The sequence below is a fragment of the Camelus dromedarius genome, chromosome 35, assembly GCF_036321535.1.
Source record: "Camelus dromedarius isolate mCamDro1 chromosome 35, mCamDro1.pat, whole genome shotgun sequence".
Classification (NCBI taxonomy): Eukaryota; Metazoa; Chordata; class Mammalia; order Artiodactyla; family Camelidae; genus Camelus; species Camelus dromedarius.
The window spans coordinates 9,401,397-9,418,117 of NC_087470.1; the positions used below are offsets into that span (position 1 = coordinate 9,401,397).

General features: G+C 40.4%; 1 pseudogene; it reads right to left on the reverse strand.

The window, feature by feature from the left end:
* LOC135319987 (anoctamin-6-like) overlaps positions 1–16,721 on the reverse strand; it is a 64,459-nt pseudogene that overhangs the window by 23,348 nt on the left and 24,390 nt on the right.

Below are 16,721 nucleotides of genomic sequence, written 5' to 3' on the forward strand. Positions count from 1 at the left end.
AATTTATTTAATCTATAGTTGGAGACATTTTCAGATGCTCCTAGTAAAAGCATTTTCTTTCCAAGAGTTATTCATGCTCACAACCTACTGTCCTGCTGCTGCTGGCTGCAAGTACCATCAGCTCTAAATTATCTCAGCTGATGGAAAGAAGCAATAATACAGATGACTCAAAAAATCATCTTTTCATAGCTCTGGAAAGTTGATATAAAGATACATAGTTTTATTTTTTAATTTTGCAGCAGGAGTGGCAGCAATAAATTTACATTTCCAAGTATGTAAAATGCCTAGCTCAAACACTGCTCAAACACTGATGGCACCTCAACAAATGTTTCCCTGCTTCTTCTACACTTTCTCTGACTTTAGGATGAGAGCCATGCTGCTTTGTGCACATCCCAACAGGAAGGGGAAGCAGTGACCGGGACTTAGTTAAAGACAAAGGGGCACCTAGTCTACAATGAAAAGGAGGCGGCAATAATGAAGGCACATGTGAAAAAATGGGAGTCAACTATAAAAACCAATGTGTCTTTCCTCCTACATCTATGTCATAGCAGCTAATTTATATTTTGCATTTATTTATTGGTGTTATGAAAGGATACAAGTCAATGCCTCTCTTCTTATACACTTATACCAGACGTTTTTTTTTCCCCCTTTTTACTGTTACTATGAATGAAGGACCACACTTCTCTTCTGTGTCCACCATTCCAGGCAGGGCTCCTACAACTTGGATGCACATTAGAATAACCAGAGGAACTTTAAAAACTTCCCTATGCCAGAATGCACCCCAGGCCACTAAGTACCATCAGAGTTTGCAGTGATGGAATCCAGGCAGCAACATTTTTTAAGGTCCCCTGGTGATTCCAACATGCAGCCAAGGCTGACAAGCCCAGAAGTAAACAGACTAAAGTGCATCTAAACAGCGCCCGCTTTTCCTGGGTAATTTTATCTGTCTCCACGTGGGGACACCACACCTCCTATTCTGGCCGGACTTGTTCTTCCTGCTCAACCGTGTCCCATTCTTACCCAAGTTCCTCCTGGGGACGCTTCCAGATCTCCAGAAGTAAGGTGACTAACAGAGAGAGAGAACAGCAGAACGTGGATCTTCAGTGATGACTGATGCTTCAGAAATCTGTACTTAATACTTATTACCCTTAACACTTTGGTAAACGGTTAATAAAATCACATTTTATTTATAGGCGATAGTAAAGAGAAACATGAGTTAATGCCTTTTTTTTAAGAAAAAAGAAAATGTAGATAATTTATTGAACTTGTGAAAACAGACTATGTAGCTCTCTAGCTCAGGGGAAAGGTATTAACATGATGGTCAGAGGCAGGTTACTGTGTCTGATGCTAAAATACCTGCTACCAGCACATTATGCCCACTAAAAACACAAATATCTGGGGGAAGGGTGGGTATAGCTCAGTGGTAGAGCACGTGCTAAGCATATACAAGGTCCTGGGTTCAAGCCCCAGTACCTCCATTAAAAAAGAAAGTTAAAAAAGCACAAGTAACTGTCATAATTTAAAAGAAGTGCACGGTCCACCCTCCAAGCCTTCTCCTCACATCCCTGTCTCTTCTGTCAGAAGGACTTGAGTGTGGGGAATGGGATGAGAATGCTTTAGTAGCCCCTGCATTTCTATTTTCCACCACCCCAGTCACACAAAATTAAAATAATATTCTTAAATATGGAAAACTGCCATTTTCCTCAATCTTCGGTAAACTAACTTTTAGAAATCGTTATTCTGTTTAAGACTCGTAACCTCAAATAGTAGACAAAAACAACATGAAATGTTAATTGAAAATGTGGCTTCAGGGTAAATCCCCTAAGCCTTTCTTCCAACCAGGCTGTTAACCCTAGGCCCCAACTCTAGAGAAATTCCAGAATAACCACTGTTCCCTCCACCATTATACCTGAGTCTCTACCATACTCTGAGAATAAAGAGAAAAAAGACACAGTCCCTGCTTCCGGGAGCTCCTAGGTGCACAGGACTGGTCGTGAAATGATGGCTGAGGAGGCGTGTTAAGAGGGCTTGGATAACAGTCAGCAGTGGGTGCTCTGGGCAGAGAGCCAGAACTGTAGCCAAGGCTCTCCCTGAGGAGGGAACCACTGTGGTGAGTTCTGAGATGCCCTAGAAGTGATCAGGTGAAGGTATAATTTTAAGGCCATTTCTCCCTGGGGAGCTGCACATGCAAAGGAGGGAGACAAAATAGAGCCAGGTCACTTCCAGGAACTGCAAATAGTCTAGAAGTGAGCACAGGGTGTGGGAGGTAGGTGAGGCAACCAGGTGGAGAGATCACAGGTGCACATCACACAGGACTCTGTGTGCCTCCAAGGTAGAGGAGACATGCAAAATGATCTAGAAGGAGACAAGTTAGAGGCAGGGAGACCTATTGGCAGGTTCATGTGAAGGCCTGCTGAGGCCCCTCCATGAGGAGAGAGTAGAAAACATTTCACTAGGTGGACGGATTGGCCACAGGTGTGATGGAAGGGCAGGAAGAGGTCAAAGATGCCTGTCAGCTTTCTGGTTTTGGCAGTGTCCTAAATTATAGTGCCATTCCCTGAAATAAGAAGGGCAGGAAGAGGGGCAAGTCGTGAAAGGAGACAACTGATTCAGTTCTGGCTGGGTGACTGTGGGCCCCAGGAGAGATGTCCAGTAGGCAAATAAAAGTCTAGAAATCAGGAGAAAGTTCTAGGCTGAGCCAAGTAGTTTTCCTGTTTAAAGAGGCTAATGGGTGTGAGTGGACAAACTCATGAGAAGAGTTGTAGAGGGGTAACTTTCACCCTTCTGCACATGGGAAGCATCTGGGAGCCTTTAAGACATAGTGCACCCCAGCCTGGAGTGGGGCCTTTGTACTCTTTATTGTTTTTTAAATACTTCTTTCCTTTTTTGGGGGGTAGTTAGCTTTATTTATTTTAATGGAGGTACTGGGAATTGAACCCAGGACCTCTTGCATGCTAAGCACGTGCTCTACCACTGAGCCGTACCCTCCCCATCTTTTTTTGTTTTTAGATATTAGCTCTACTGAGCAGTCATGTTTGAGAATCAACCTGTAGAGAGCAGAGAGCCTTGGGGTAGAGATCAAGGAGAAGCTGCCCAGAGTGCTGCAGACCCCACCAGGGACAGCCGGAGACACAGGGAGCCTCAGACAGGCTGTGAGGAACGTGAACTCAACACTCCCCAATGACAAACATGTTTCAAGCACCCACTTCCCAGCAGTGTTTCTTCTGAGTTTACGAGTTTTCCTGTAATACTGGGTTAGAATAGAAATAATCTGGACACAGGAATCAAATTCAAATGCTGGTTCTGACCATTCTTAGCTGCCTGATTACTGATTAAAAGGTTACCCGTCTGCCACGTGTAAACTGGGGGACCTAGAACCGTGCTCATAGGCTGCTGTGAGCATAATGAAATGACAACTATAAAGGCCCTCCTGACTCTCAGAGGTAATTGCTACTATTTTCCCCATTTGGGACACCAAGAAACAAAGGCACAGAAAGCTTCAAACATTTGCCCAAGATGAGGGTTGGGGTCAGGAATCAAGCCAATGACTTCTTGGATCCAGAGCCCAGGATCTTCTTACGAACAACACGGCACTGACCAAGCTCCCTGCTCCAAAACCCACCTCCATTTGGCTGGGTTCCATGGTGTCTGCTCTGCAGAGATGTCATCACTGCCTGCCTGCCCGCCCTGTGTCTGACCCCGGCACTCCTCCCTCCGTCCCACACACCGCTTCCTTGGGCACACCAACCCTCACGAGGCCATTGCTGTGGCTACTCGGATGTTTACACGGAAACGCAGGTGGCAGCCCAGCTTTTTGCTATAGATGCTGCTGTCAATGGAGGCAAAGAGCTCACAGTTGGCAGGGTAGGCCACTTCTGGTCTCCTTCTTGGCAGACAGCTGGATGGAATCCAGTTTCCCTCTGCAACTTAGACATCCAGCATGAGAGATATGTAAGGCCATCTGGGCTCTTAACGTAGATATGATGCCCCTGCAGTTGTACTTAACATTGTAATCTCCTGGCTCCACCAGGGAGCAGAGGCCATGGCCTGTTGTCCACCAAGTTTTGTTTTCTTGCATGACAGCTACAATGGTGTGAGTTAACACCGGACCAGAAAATCTACAAAGCCCTCATGTACTATTTCCTGACAATTGCAGGTCACCCAAATACCCCAGATCCTCCAAGTAAACAACTAGTAAGAGGAACGGAGCTGGCTCGTCTGTCAGACCCCTGATGGCAGGACGGATTTGGCCTCTCCTGCTCTCGGGATGATCTGTTCCCCTTCTGTGTGCCCTTCCCCGAGTGAAAGAGACTGTTCTTTTTTAATGGGCTAGGGAGTATTTGTGCCTCTCTGACCAGAACCTTCAAAAGAAGAGCTCTTGATGAGAATGGAAGAATGGCACCTACATCTCATGAGCTCAGCTACCCAGCAGCCTCATCTAGCCAAGGCTGTGGCCAACACCAGGGGTTCATGCTGTTGAGTGTTTAGTCCAGAGAGCAATGCATCCACCACTGAGAAGCTGCCCCACCACTTGTGCCCTTGTCCCCATCCAGGGGGAGGTGATACATCCATGGGATGAAAGCCTTGAGAGCACTAGGTGACTGTGGACCAAGCTTTGACTGGCCGGTCCTGCCCCCCATGTGACCCATGTTAGCCTCAAGTGCAGAAAGTCCCCAAAGAGACCCCTGCTTGAGTGAATGGGTCACCAATAAGCCAACTGTCCTCGGGCCACCTAAGAAGCAACACTGTATACACAGTGAGCCACCCACTCACTGAAGTCCCCAAGGTTCACAGCTCCCTAATGGGATACCAGGTAACCCCAGCAAACAGAAGACCCTTACTTTATAATTGATTTGAGAATTCTACTGCCAACTCTGCCTTCCTACTTCCACTTATGAAGTACTTTCCACTCTGTCCCCTGCTCTGCAATTGTGCAATCAATCCAGAGCTCCTTCATGAGACAGGAGGGATGGGGACCGGGCACAGCCATTAAAGGAATGGCACAGCCATTAGCACCAAGACGGTGGAAAAGTCAACTACCAGTAGAGTTTGGTCTTCAATACACACTCACCGAAATACAGCAGGATGCTAGATGGCACTCCCACAGGTGCCAGGACAGGTTCAAGGCTGAACATAAAATGTCAAAGGGTGAGTTCTGGCCCAATTTCTGGGAATCCCAACACGTTCCCCAAAGCTGTTGGAATATTCCTCCCACTTATTAGCATATGAAGATACTGAGTGCATAAAAACTAACAACCCCACACCTCGTGGCTGCTCTCTCTGCTGAGGGAGACAGCCCACGCTCTGTCTGTGGAGTGTGTATCTACTTTTACTTTAAACTGGAGCACCCAACCCCCACACCTCATGGCCTTTCTCTTGCCTTCTGAAACAGCCCACTCTGTCTATGGAGTATATATCTCTCTGAATAAATCTAAATTTACCGAACTGTGGCTCTCTCTTCAATTTTATCCTGTGGAAACCAAGGGCCTACACTTGGCGAGGTGCATCCCAAGGACCCAAATAAGACCTGGGATCCGGCCATCCCCTCCCCCACATTTTCCTGTATCATACATTCCTTCCCAAAGGATCTCACCTTGTGCACTCCAAAATAGACAGCACTCATGTGTCCTGACCTGGATCTGCTTCTGTGTGTATCATTTCTCACGTCCACTAGAATGTTACCTTCATGAGGACAGGGATTTGGTTCTGTTCGCAACAGAAGCACCACCACATCACAGGTCCTGGAGAAGTGTTAGCTGTATGAATGAGCTGTGGGAAGTCCTGGAAATTCCACCTGCAACTCCTAGCCACTTGGGTCCCAGCTGACTCCAGGTGCTCCCTGCTACTCATGGCTGACCTCTTGCCACCACTCTCTGCTCTGCCTTCACCTGAGCCGGGATGAGCTGAGATGGGCACACACCCCGGAGAGCATGGCGGCTGGTTCATGAGGTTGCAACACACTTGCCCTCTAACTGCCAGGGGTTACTTACGATGGACAAACTGAAGGCAGCCCCATGTGCACCGCCCTGCCCCACAACTCACTTGAAGCACCAGGACTGCACACAGGGGAAACGCTGGCCCTTTCCAACGTAAGGAGAGGGACTATGGGTGAGAAGAGGGTAGATGTCAACTAACAGTCTCTTTACAAGCCCAGTCTTAGAAAATCTCTTTAAAGGCACTTTTGGTATCTTCCTTGTGTTTCTGTAATCCCTCTAGATTTTGTCATTTTCATCTATGCATCAGAAATACAGATGGTCTTGAAATCTCTATTGTTTTTCAATGAAGAAAATCCTCTATTTCCTTCTCTGCTAAGAAAATTACTGCACTTTATATTAAAAAAAGCAGCTTCCTTTCATGAGTTTCTCTCTTCAAACACCTAATTTCACAAGAATCAGTGAAGCAGGGCAGGAAAATCATGCTGTGCTTTATCACCTACAGGTGGGCAGGGATGAAATGAATGAGGACTGATCTCATGAGACGGGAAGGCTGGGGCTGTCTTAATCCTGCTACAGATGGAAAGGTCCATATCTGTGAGGTTGAGGAAGGACCAAGGATGTGAAACTAAAATTTTCTAACCCATTTCTCTTTTTCAGAGTCCCAGACAAAACAGTGTCATTGTATCAACAAAAACAAGAACATCTGCACCCTTCTAAAAGCACGCTACAACTTTACTACTACACACGGCACTCTGTCACTGACCTAAAGGCTGATGATAGCCCAGAAATTTGCAGGGATCTTATTCTGTGCTCATCCCTTTTTGTCTTTGGAACCTCAGGAAATTTGTCTCCTCTCCATGAGTGTCATTTTCCTCATACTTCAAATGGGAGTGTAACAGTCATTCATTTGCTCAGTGTCTATTTGACAACAGGAGACGGCTTATGAAAACAACAACAAAAAAAAGCAAAATAGCAATTCTGATCTGTGGTGTCTTCCTCCTCCTCCCTGAACATGATCTTACAGGGTAAAATGGCATTTTTCACTAATTCCCGAACTTAAGGAGCAGTTCTGATAAGGAAGTCACAGGACTGCCGTGTAACCGACAAATGACCTGGTGAAAAAGAATGAATTAGCAGCAAATCCTCGAAACTCATAAGGGTGCAAACCCTGAGAGCTACAGGCATGGGTGGGAGTTCCTTAGTTCCCCATTTCACAAAGCCGAGAACGTTGCAGGGTCCATGAAAGACACAGATAGCCCAGTACAACCACACCATGTTTTGGAGTACACCGGGGCCACGTCGCTGCTGACCTGCACTGCTGTGTGTCCCAGAGCAAGAGCCCTGGGCGGGAGTGACTGTGTTTGAGGCTGGAAAAGAACTTCCTGTTCTGTCTCTTTTGCTCTCTCTCTTCCTGCAATAAAACAACTTGTAGGACTCTGGTGGGGAGCACTGCACCCACTTTTTCTGGCAAACCACACACCAGGCAGCTCTAGCTGATCTGAGAGAGGACTCTTCAATGAACATATATACACCAAAGTCAGGCAGAAGGCTGCCTGTGACCTTGGGAATCCAAACCAGCTTGTCCTGTTAATCAGGATATTACACATCTAAAGAAAGTGTGCACCAGATGAAGACGATGCCTTAGACAGCGTTGGTGGTTATGTCCAGCAGTGTCTAAGGACAAGTCATGCTCTGGTAGATGGGAGCATTTTGGTTGCTTTCAGAGTTTGCTACTGAAGGGCTGGGACATTTCACTGGGCCTTGAAATTTCAGACCTCTTTACTCACAAATGCAGACAAGTTAGGTGAGCCAGCTCAGCCTTTATTCCAACTTCCTAACCAAAAGGCCATGAGGTTGAAAATATATTTCTCAGACTCTTCTGCAGCAAGCGTTCTAGATGTAGCTTTAAAAATGCCCATCAGAGATTGAGATTTGCAAATATTATCTACTATATATAAAAATAGCTAAAAAAATAAATTTCTTCTGTATAGCACAGGGAACTATATTTAATATCTTGTAATAACCTTTAATGAAAAAGAATATGTAAAGGAATTCATATATATACGTGTGTATATGAATGACTGGAACATTGTGCTGTACATCAGAAATTGACACATTGTAACTGACTATACTTCAATTAAAATTATATATATACATATATATATATATGTATATATATAATGCCCAGCAGCAGCATCTGAGTGTCACTGAAAGCAGAAACCCAATGAATGGAGGCAGAGGTGTTTGGAGGAGCAACGTTATTTTACTGAAGTGGATGCAGCCGGCATGGCAGAGATCTAGAAGGAATGGTCACAACAGCCACTCACTGATCTGCAATTGAGTTAGGGTAACAACTTCCTGAAATCCTCCCCACCCCTCCTGATGAACCAGGTGTCTGGCATTTCTCTGGTAATCACTAGGCGCAGCCTGGAACTCAAAGGTAAAAATTAAAAACTGCAGTCAGGCTGGGAAGAGACTGGCAGGATGCGTTGGACAAAAGTAGATCAGAAACAACAAGGAATGGGGAGGGGATAGAACGTGTGCTGAGGACCGTGACTTCAGTGGTGGATTGACTGTGTTGAGGACTCTGAGTCAGTATGAGTAGATGGATTGGTGTGGACTAAAATGGTGGCCATTTTTCAGATAAGTGTGTGATTTGAACTATATTTATTAGAGGAGGGTTACTTTTTCCACTTCAACATTGATCATTTCTAGGGAGCAGAAAAATACTCTGCCACAAAACATCTAAGTGCAAAAGAGATGCTACGGGATGATGGTGGTATGAAAAATTTCAGTTCTGCATTTCGAAGCTTTCTTTAATGAGGTTCACAGGAGTAGGTACTTAAAATAAAATAAGATACTTAAAATAAAGACATCATCATATGTACATATCCTTAAAGCTACACATATGGAGCTATAAGTGGGCCTGAAATGTGTTCTGCATTCTAAAATCAGATGAAATAAAATCAGTAGCTCAATATGCCTGTTGGCTCTATAAACATGATGTAGCTAATGATCACAGAAAGCAAGATCAGCTAGGAAATATGAGATTTGTCTTTTCCAGTGTCAAATTTAATATTTTTGCTTTACTTAAAAAACATTTTTTTAATTAGGGCTGTCAGCATCCATTGGTACACGGGGTTCAGTAGATGTGTTCAGATGTTCTAGACAGTGAATCAGAGCAAAGAGTGAGGTTTAGACAGTAGTTAAATGTCTCATCTGTGTGAACATCATCCACATACTGCTATACTGAAAATCCTTAAATGTGGGAACTTCATTAAAGCAACGAAAAGAGAGGGAAAAAAATAGCCACAGACTAGTGGAAGTTTTGTAACATGTAAAAGTGACAAAAGGCTATTCCTGAGCATATTTTTAAAAACCCCTACACTTTAATAAGGAAAACAACAAACTGACAACAGGTTGCACACTGCTCCCTTTAGGAGAAGCCATGCAGATGGACTCTTATCTGAATGGGGCTGGAGCTGTAGAATTAGTTAGTCTTGCAAGTAACTCAGTTAAAAACAAATGCAAATGGGATACACTTCTAGAATATCTGAGTAAATATGTTAGAAAACTTACTCCTCTATGAAACAATGACAATGGCAAAATTTGTCAAAATTAACCTCTGCAGAACTCTGGAAATTAAACCAAGGCTTCCAGCAATCCGGGGAGTGTTTATTTGAGAAAAAACAAAACAGCAAAATCTCCATAAAGATAGTGAGTCTTGTGGCATTGTAACTTGATGTACCCCCATCCCCGTATCCTCACCTAAATGGTGGCCTTTAAAAGCAACAGTCTCACAATCAAGGTAGGAGCAGATGTGATATGAAGTTACCTAAAAAATCCGTCCCCAGAGAGCTGTCAGTATTTGATCTATCTCAAACCCATGCTGTGCAAACAGCCTGTCCCCAGAGTGTTTGTGGAAAACAATCAGCAGTGAGTATTTAACATTACAACTGCCTGAGGCAGTGGTACCAGTAGAGGCTAACTACATGCTGACTAGGAAACTTCGAAGGCAAAATTAAGTAATGAGACGTTCTGGGGGTGGAGGTAGGGTTAAAAAGCTCCAAAAACTTCCGTGAACTGTAGAAGGCCGTACACATATGTGGCACATGGCAAGGAAAGGTCTGAGAAAATCTTAAGCCTTCAACTCTGGCTGAACTTGAGGTTCTGCCTAAGCAAGAACTAAAGGCTACGGAAGAGCTGCAGACTGCCTGCCGGTTCTGAGGGCCTCCCTCAGCACACAGACACACAGCCACCTGACAACAGCTCAAACGATTGGCTCCAGGCATTGAAAGAAATCACTGTCCATTTATTACAGTGATGACAACTAGGCTTTCTGCACACACACTGATCTCATGACCATGCATGATAAAGAATACAGACTTTAAAGAATTTGTTCAGGAAAGTAACTAAATAAATAGCTGCAGCAGCAATGACAATGGAAACAACGATAAGCCCTGGAAAAGAAGAAACTCTGGCTTTCAGATGAGCCACATTTTATTATTTTAAATGTCCAGTTTTCAACAGAAAATTAGAAGATGTACAAAGAAACAGAAAAGTTTGGCCATAACACAGGGGGAAAAGTAGTCAATAGAAACTCCCTGTGGAAACCCAGACACTGGACTTACTAGACAAAGACATAAATAAGCAATTACACATATGTTCAAAGAGCTAACAGAAACCATGCCTAAATAATTAAATTATGTGAACATCTCATTGTACAGAGAATATCAATAGTTAAAATTTATATTAAAAACCAACTAGAAATTCTAGTGATACAAATATAATGACTAAAATGGAAACTTCAATAAGAGGTTTCTCTGTAGATATGAACTTTTTGAAGAAAAAGTCAGTTAACTTAAAACTAGTGAGATTATCCAGTCTTTGGAACAGAAAGAAAAAGGAATGAAAAAATAATGAACACTGTGTCAGAGATAGGTGGGACACCATCAACAATACCTATACACACATATTGGGAGTGCCAGAAGGAAGGAGAGAAAAAAAAGGGGTAGAAAAAATATATAAAGAAATAATGGCTGAAAACTTCCCAAATTTGATGAAAACATTAATTTGTACATCCCAGCAGCTCAACAAACTCCATATGGTATAAACATAGAGACATCTAAAATCTGCACATCAGACTCAGTGTGTCAAAAGACAAGAACAAAGAATCTTGACAGCAGAAAGAGAAAAGTGGCTCAACATATACAAAGGCTCCTCAGTAAGACAGTTGATTTCTCATCAAAAACCATGGAGGCCAGAAGCAGTGTGATGGTGTTGTCAAAGTGATAAAAGGAAAAGACTGTCACCAAGTATTTTATAGCCAGCAAAATGATTCTTCAAAAAAGGTAAAGGAGAAATTAAGACACTCCTACAAAAACAAAATCTGAAAGAATCCATTGCTAACAGGCCTGTTCTAAAAGAAATATTAAGGATAGTCCAGCAGCTGTAAATGAAAGGACACTCACCTGAAAAATAATGAGTACTAACAGAGGTAACTACATGAGTAAAAAAATAAAACAGTGTAAATAGAGTATTACATGTAAGTGTTTTCTTCTAATTGATGTAAAAGACAACTGCATAAAACAATACATATGAAACTGTGTAGATGCACTTATAAATGCATAAAGGTGTAATTTGTATGACAGTGATAGCATGAGGAGGGGGAGGGAAAAGACTGATACCAAAGCAAATTTTTTGTGTACTATTGAAATTAAGTTGGCATTCATGTGAACTAGATTGCTTTAAAAAAAGATGTTAATTATAATCTCCAGGGCAATGGAGAAGGAGGAGGAGGAAGAGGAAGAGGAGGAGGAGAAGAAAAAGATAAACAACAAATTAAAATGGCACACTTGAAAATGCCTACTTTGTCCAAAAAAGTGTAGTAATAGAGGAATGGGAAAAGTAAAAGACATATAGAAAGCAGATAACAGATGTAAGTTCAACCTGATAAGAAATTACATTAATGTAAATGAATTAAACATTCTAATCAAAATACTAAAGGCAGAAATAAATGGAATAGAGAATAGATGAACAACAGAATAATCAACAAAAAGAAAAGTTGGTTCTTTGAAAAGATCAACAAAATTGAGAAATTTTTACCTAGTACTGAAGAAAAAAAGAGAGAAGATTCAAATTACTAAAATGAGAAATGAAAGGAAGGATGTCACTACTTCCCTTACAAAAATAACAAGGAATATAAGGGAATAACAAGAATAATTATATAGCCAATAAATGAGATAATCTAGATGAAATTGATAAATTCCTAGAAGCACATAAATGAATGAAGCTAACTCAAGGAGAACTAGAAAACTCAAATAAACCTACAATAAGTAGTGTCTGAAATTGTAATCCAAAACATTCCCACAAGGAAATGCTAGGCCCGAATGGCTTTGCTGGTGAATTCCATCAACTACTTAAAGAAAAAACAAAAACAAAAACAAACAAAAAATAAAATGCTTCACAAATTCGTCTGAAAATAAAGAGGTGAGCACACTTCCCAATTCATTCAATGAGACTAGTATCACACTGATACCAAAAACAGACAAAGGCATCACAAGAAAACTAAAGAGTATCTCTTATGAATATAAATGCAAAAATCCTCAAGAGAATACAAGCGAATCCAATCCAGTAACATATAAAATAGACCACAATTAAGTGGGATGTATCCAGGTATGCAAAGGCAGTTCAACATACAAAAGTCAATTCATGTAATGTGCCATATTAATAGAATAATGGATAAAAACTAGGAATAGAAGAGAACTTCCTCAACTTGACAGACAACATCTATGAAAATCCTGCAGCAAAGAACATACATAATGGTGAAAGACTGAATTAATTCCTCCCAAAATCAACATTGTACTACAGGTTCTAGTCAAAGCAACCAGACAAAGAAAATAAAGCCTCTAGTTTAGAAAGAAAGAAATAAAACTATTTCGATTCCAGATGACATGATATTATATATTGAAATCCCAAGGAATCCACAAAGAAAAAAGAGAGAGAGAAAAAAAAACCTATTAGAATTAATAATCCAGTCTGACCAAAATTATAAGACATAAATCAGTATATAAAAAAGTAATTATATTTCTATACAACAGCAGTGAATAATCAAAAAATAAAAAGAAGGAAACATTTTCATTAGCAATAGCATCAAAAAGAATAAAATACTTAGGAATATTAAGAAAAATATGTGGAATACTGAGAAAAATGTCTGAAACTTGTATATTGAAAACTAAAATACTACTGATAGAATTTAAAAATGACCTAAAATAAATGGAAAGCTCCTCTGTGTTCATGGATCAGAAGCTTTATTATTGTTAGGATGGCAATTGTCCTCAAAATGACCTATAGATTCAATGCAACTCTGGCTTTTTGACAGAAATGAACAAGCTGATACTAAAACTAATATGGAAATGCAAGATACCCAGAATAGTCAAAACAATCTTGAAAAAGAACAAAGTTTTGAAGTTTCCAAATTCAAAACTCACTAACAAAAGTGTAATTCATACAGTGCGGTACTTGCATAAAGGACAGACAAATAGATTGAGAGAAAAGAACTGAGAGTCCATAAACAAACTCTTACATGTAGCCAGTTAATTTTTGACAAGGTGCCATGACAATCCAATGGGGAAAAAGTAATCTTTACAAAAATGATGCTGTGACACCTGAACATACACCTGGAAAGAAAGAAAACTGAACTTTTATCTTAACACCATTTATGAAATTTAACTCAAGACAAATCACAGACATGAAACTATAAACCTTTTAGAAAATGAACAATGAGAAAATCTTCAGGACTTTGGATTACAAATACTTCTAATATATGACACTAAAAGCACAAACAACAAAAGAAAAAAATCAAGTAAACTGGAATTCAGTAAAATTAAAAATTTCTGTGCTTCAAAGGACTTCATCAAGAAAGTAAGAAGACAATCCACAGAATGGGTGAAAATATTTCCAATATTTTCCCTGATAAGGGACTTTTTTCCAGAATAGACAAAGAGGACTTAAAACGTGACAATACAAAGACAAATACAATTAAAATGGGCAAAGAATTTGAATAGATGTTTCTCCAAAGAAGACATACGAATGGGAAATAAGCACATAAAAAGATGTTCAACATCAGTAGGCATTAGGGAAACAGAGATCAAAAGCACAATGACATGCCACTTCATACCAACTAGGATGACAAATATATATGATATATGATATATAAATATGTATCTATAAACCCGGTAATAAAGTGTTGATGAGGATGTGGAGAAACTGGACTCCTCATACATTACTACTGGAAATATAAAATGGTGCAGTCACTTTAAAAGCTACTTTAGCAATTCCTGAAAATGTTAAAAGTAGAATACATCCCAGCAATTCCATTTTTGATATATCCTCAAGAGAACTGAAAATATGTGTTCACACAGAAACTTGTCCATGAGCATTTACAGCAGAATTATTCATCATCAACTGATGGATGGATAAGAAATGTGGTGTACTTATAACAATGGCATATTATCTGAACACAAAAAGGAATTTGGGTACCGAAATATGCTACACCATGGATGAGCCTTGACAATGTCACACTAAATGAAAGACGACAATCAAAAAAGGCAGAATACTGTATGGTTCTACTTATATGAAATGCCCAGAACAGGCATATCCGTAGAGGCAGAAAGTAGAGTGTTGGCTACTGGGGGCTAAGGGAAAGGAAGGTTAGGGAGTGACTTACTAAAGGGTACTGGTTCCTTTTGGGAGTGATGGCTACACAACCCTGAAATGTTCTTAAAACCCTAATGCACACTTTCAAAGGCTGCATTTTATGGTACATGAATTATATCTCCATATAGCTGTTATTCTTGAAGTTGAGCCCACCTATGGAGCAACTGGCACAGCACTGACTGCAGCATCTGGAGTGGGAGTGACCCACCAGGCCACCGTGAAGGAGAGCAGCACCTGACCCAGTGTTGGAGGAGCATGATCTTCTTGCCGACGGACACTGTGAGCAGCACAGACGAGGGGGCCAACAGAGCAAGCTGAGTTCGTGAAACAGGGTGAAGACACAAAGACCTCTCAATAAAACCATTAAGAGTGCACAGTCTCTAGGAGAACATATCTTTGTTTTTTAAATCTTGTTATGTCTGTTTTGTTTTCTATTACCTTTTTAATCTTTACTTTTTAAACAGTTCTATATGTTTACAGTTCTTATTTCATTTTTAATTCTCTTGGTTTTGATCTGTTATTGTTTATTCACAGGTTTCAAATATTGTGTTTTGATTTTTTTCTTCTTTTTATTAAGGTTTTTAAAAGACACCTCAACTCGATTCCTAATCTGCTTCAACTTGCTCTTCTATTATTGATTATACACTTTTTTCAAACTTTCTTTTCCTCCATTCTTTTAAAATTCTCTCTCTCTCTCTCGTTTTTAAGTTTTATTCCCACAAAGACTTTAGATAGATAAATAAACTCCTTTAAGGATCACAATAGATAACTGATACTCCTTAAGCCACAGTGCCAGAGTTATAAGCATTATGAAGAAGCAGAGGCAGTACTCCCAATTAAAAGTGCAAGAGAAATCCCCTGAAAGAACGATCAATGAAATAGACATTGATGGCCTACTAGATCAATATTTCAAAAAAGAAGTGATCAAATTACTGAAGGAACTAAAAGAGATAGTGTTTAGAGACATAAAATATGTCAAAAACAAAATAGAAGCTATAAAGAAGAGCCAAGTAGAATTGGTAAATTCATTGGCTGAAATGAGGTCAGAACTAAAGGCTGTACAAAGCAGGCTAGATAATGCAGAGGAATGAATAAGTGACCTAGAATACAGGACAACAGAAAGCACCCAATCAGAACAGCTGAGAGAAAAACAAATAAAAAAGAAAGAAAACAATATAAGGAACCTATGGGATAATATAAAGCATGCCAATCTATGTATAATTGGGGTTCCAGAAGGGGAAGAAAGAACAAAGGGGATGGAAAAGGTATTTAAAGAAATCATGACTGAAAACTTCCCAAACCTAAAGGAGGAATCAGACACCGAAGTACAGGAGGCTCAAAGGTTCCCAAACCGGAAGAGCCCAAAGAGACCCACACCAAGACATAGCATAATCAAGATGGCCAGACTGAAGGATAAAGAAATGATCCTAAATGCAGCAAGAGAAAAACAAAGAGTGAGTTACAAGAGAAGGCTCTCAGCTGATTTCTCTACAGAAACACTACAGGCCAGAAGGGAGTGGCAAGATATATTCAAAGTCCTGAATGAAAAAGAAGATGCAGCCTAGGTTACTTTCTCCAGCAAAGCTATCCTTTAGAATAGGTAAGATAAAGAATTTCACAGAGAAGCAAAAACTAAAAGACTTTAGCAACACTAAACCCATGCTAAACGAAATATTGAAAGGTCTATTCTAAATAGAAAAGATGCACGATGCTACAGAAATGAGAACTCATAAGTGGAAAGGTGATAACTACCACGAATTACAAATAGAATAAACATGAAATTGTAAAAGAAGACATATAAATCATTGAGTGGGAGAGGGAAGCAAGAAAATATAGAGTATTATTTTCTTTCTTCTTCTGTTTTTTAAATTTTTTTGTTCTTGGTAGGATGGGTTTGAGGTTACATTACTATCTGTTTAGTACACACAGTTACAGTAATTGGTTAACAGACTTACAAAAAAGTGTAACTACAAGACAAAAACTTACAAGTGAGTCACAAAAACTAAATACAATCCAAGATAATACAAAGGAAAATTACCATACCACAAAAGGAAGAAGAAAGGAAGA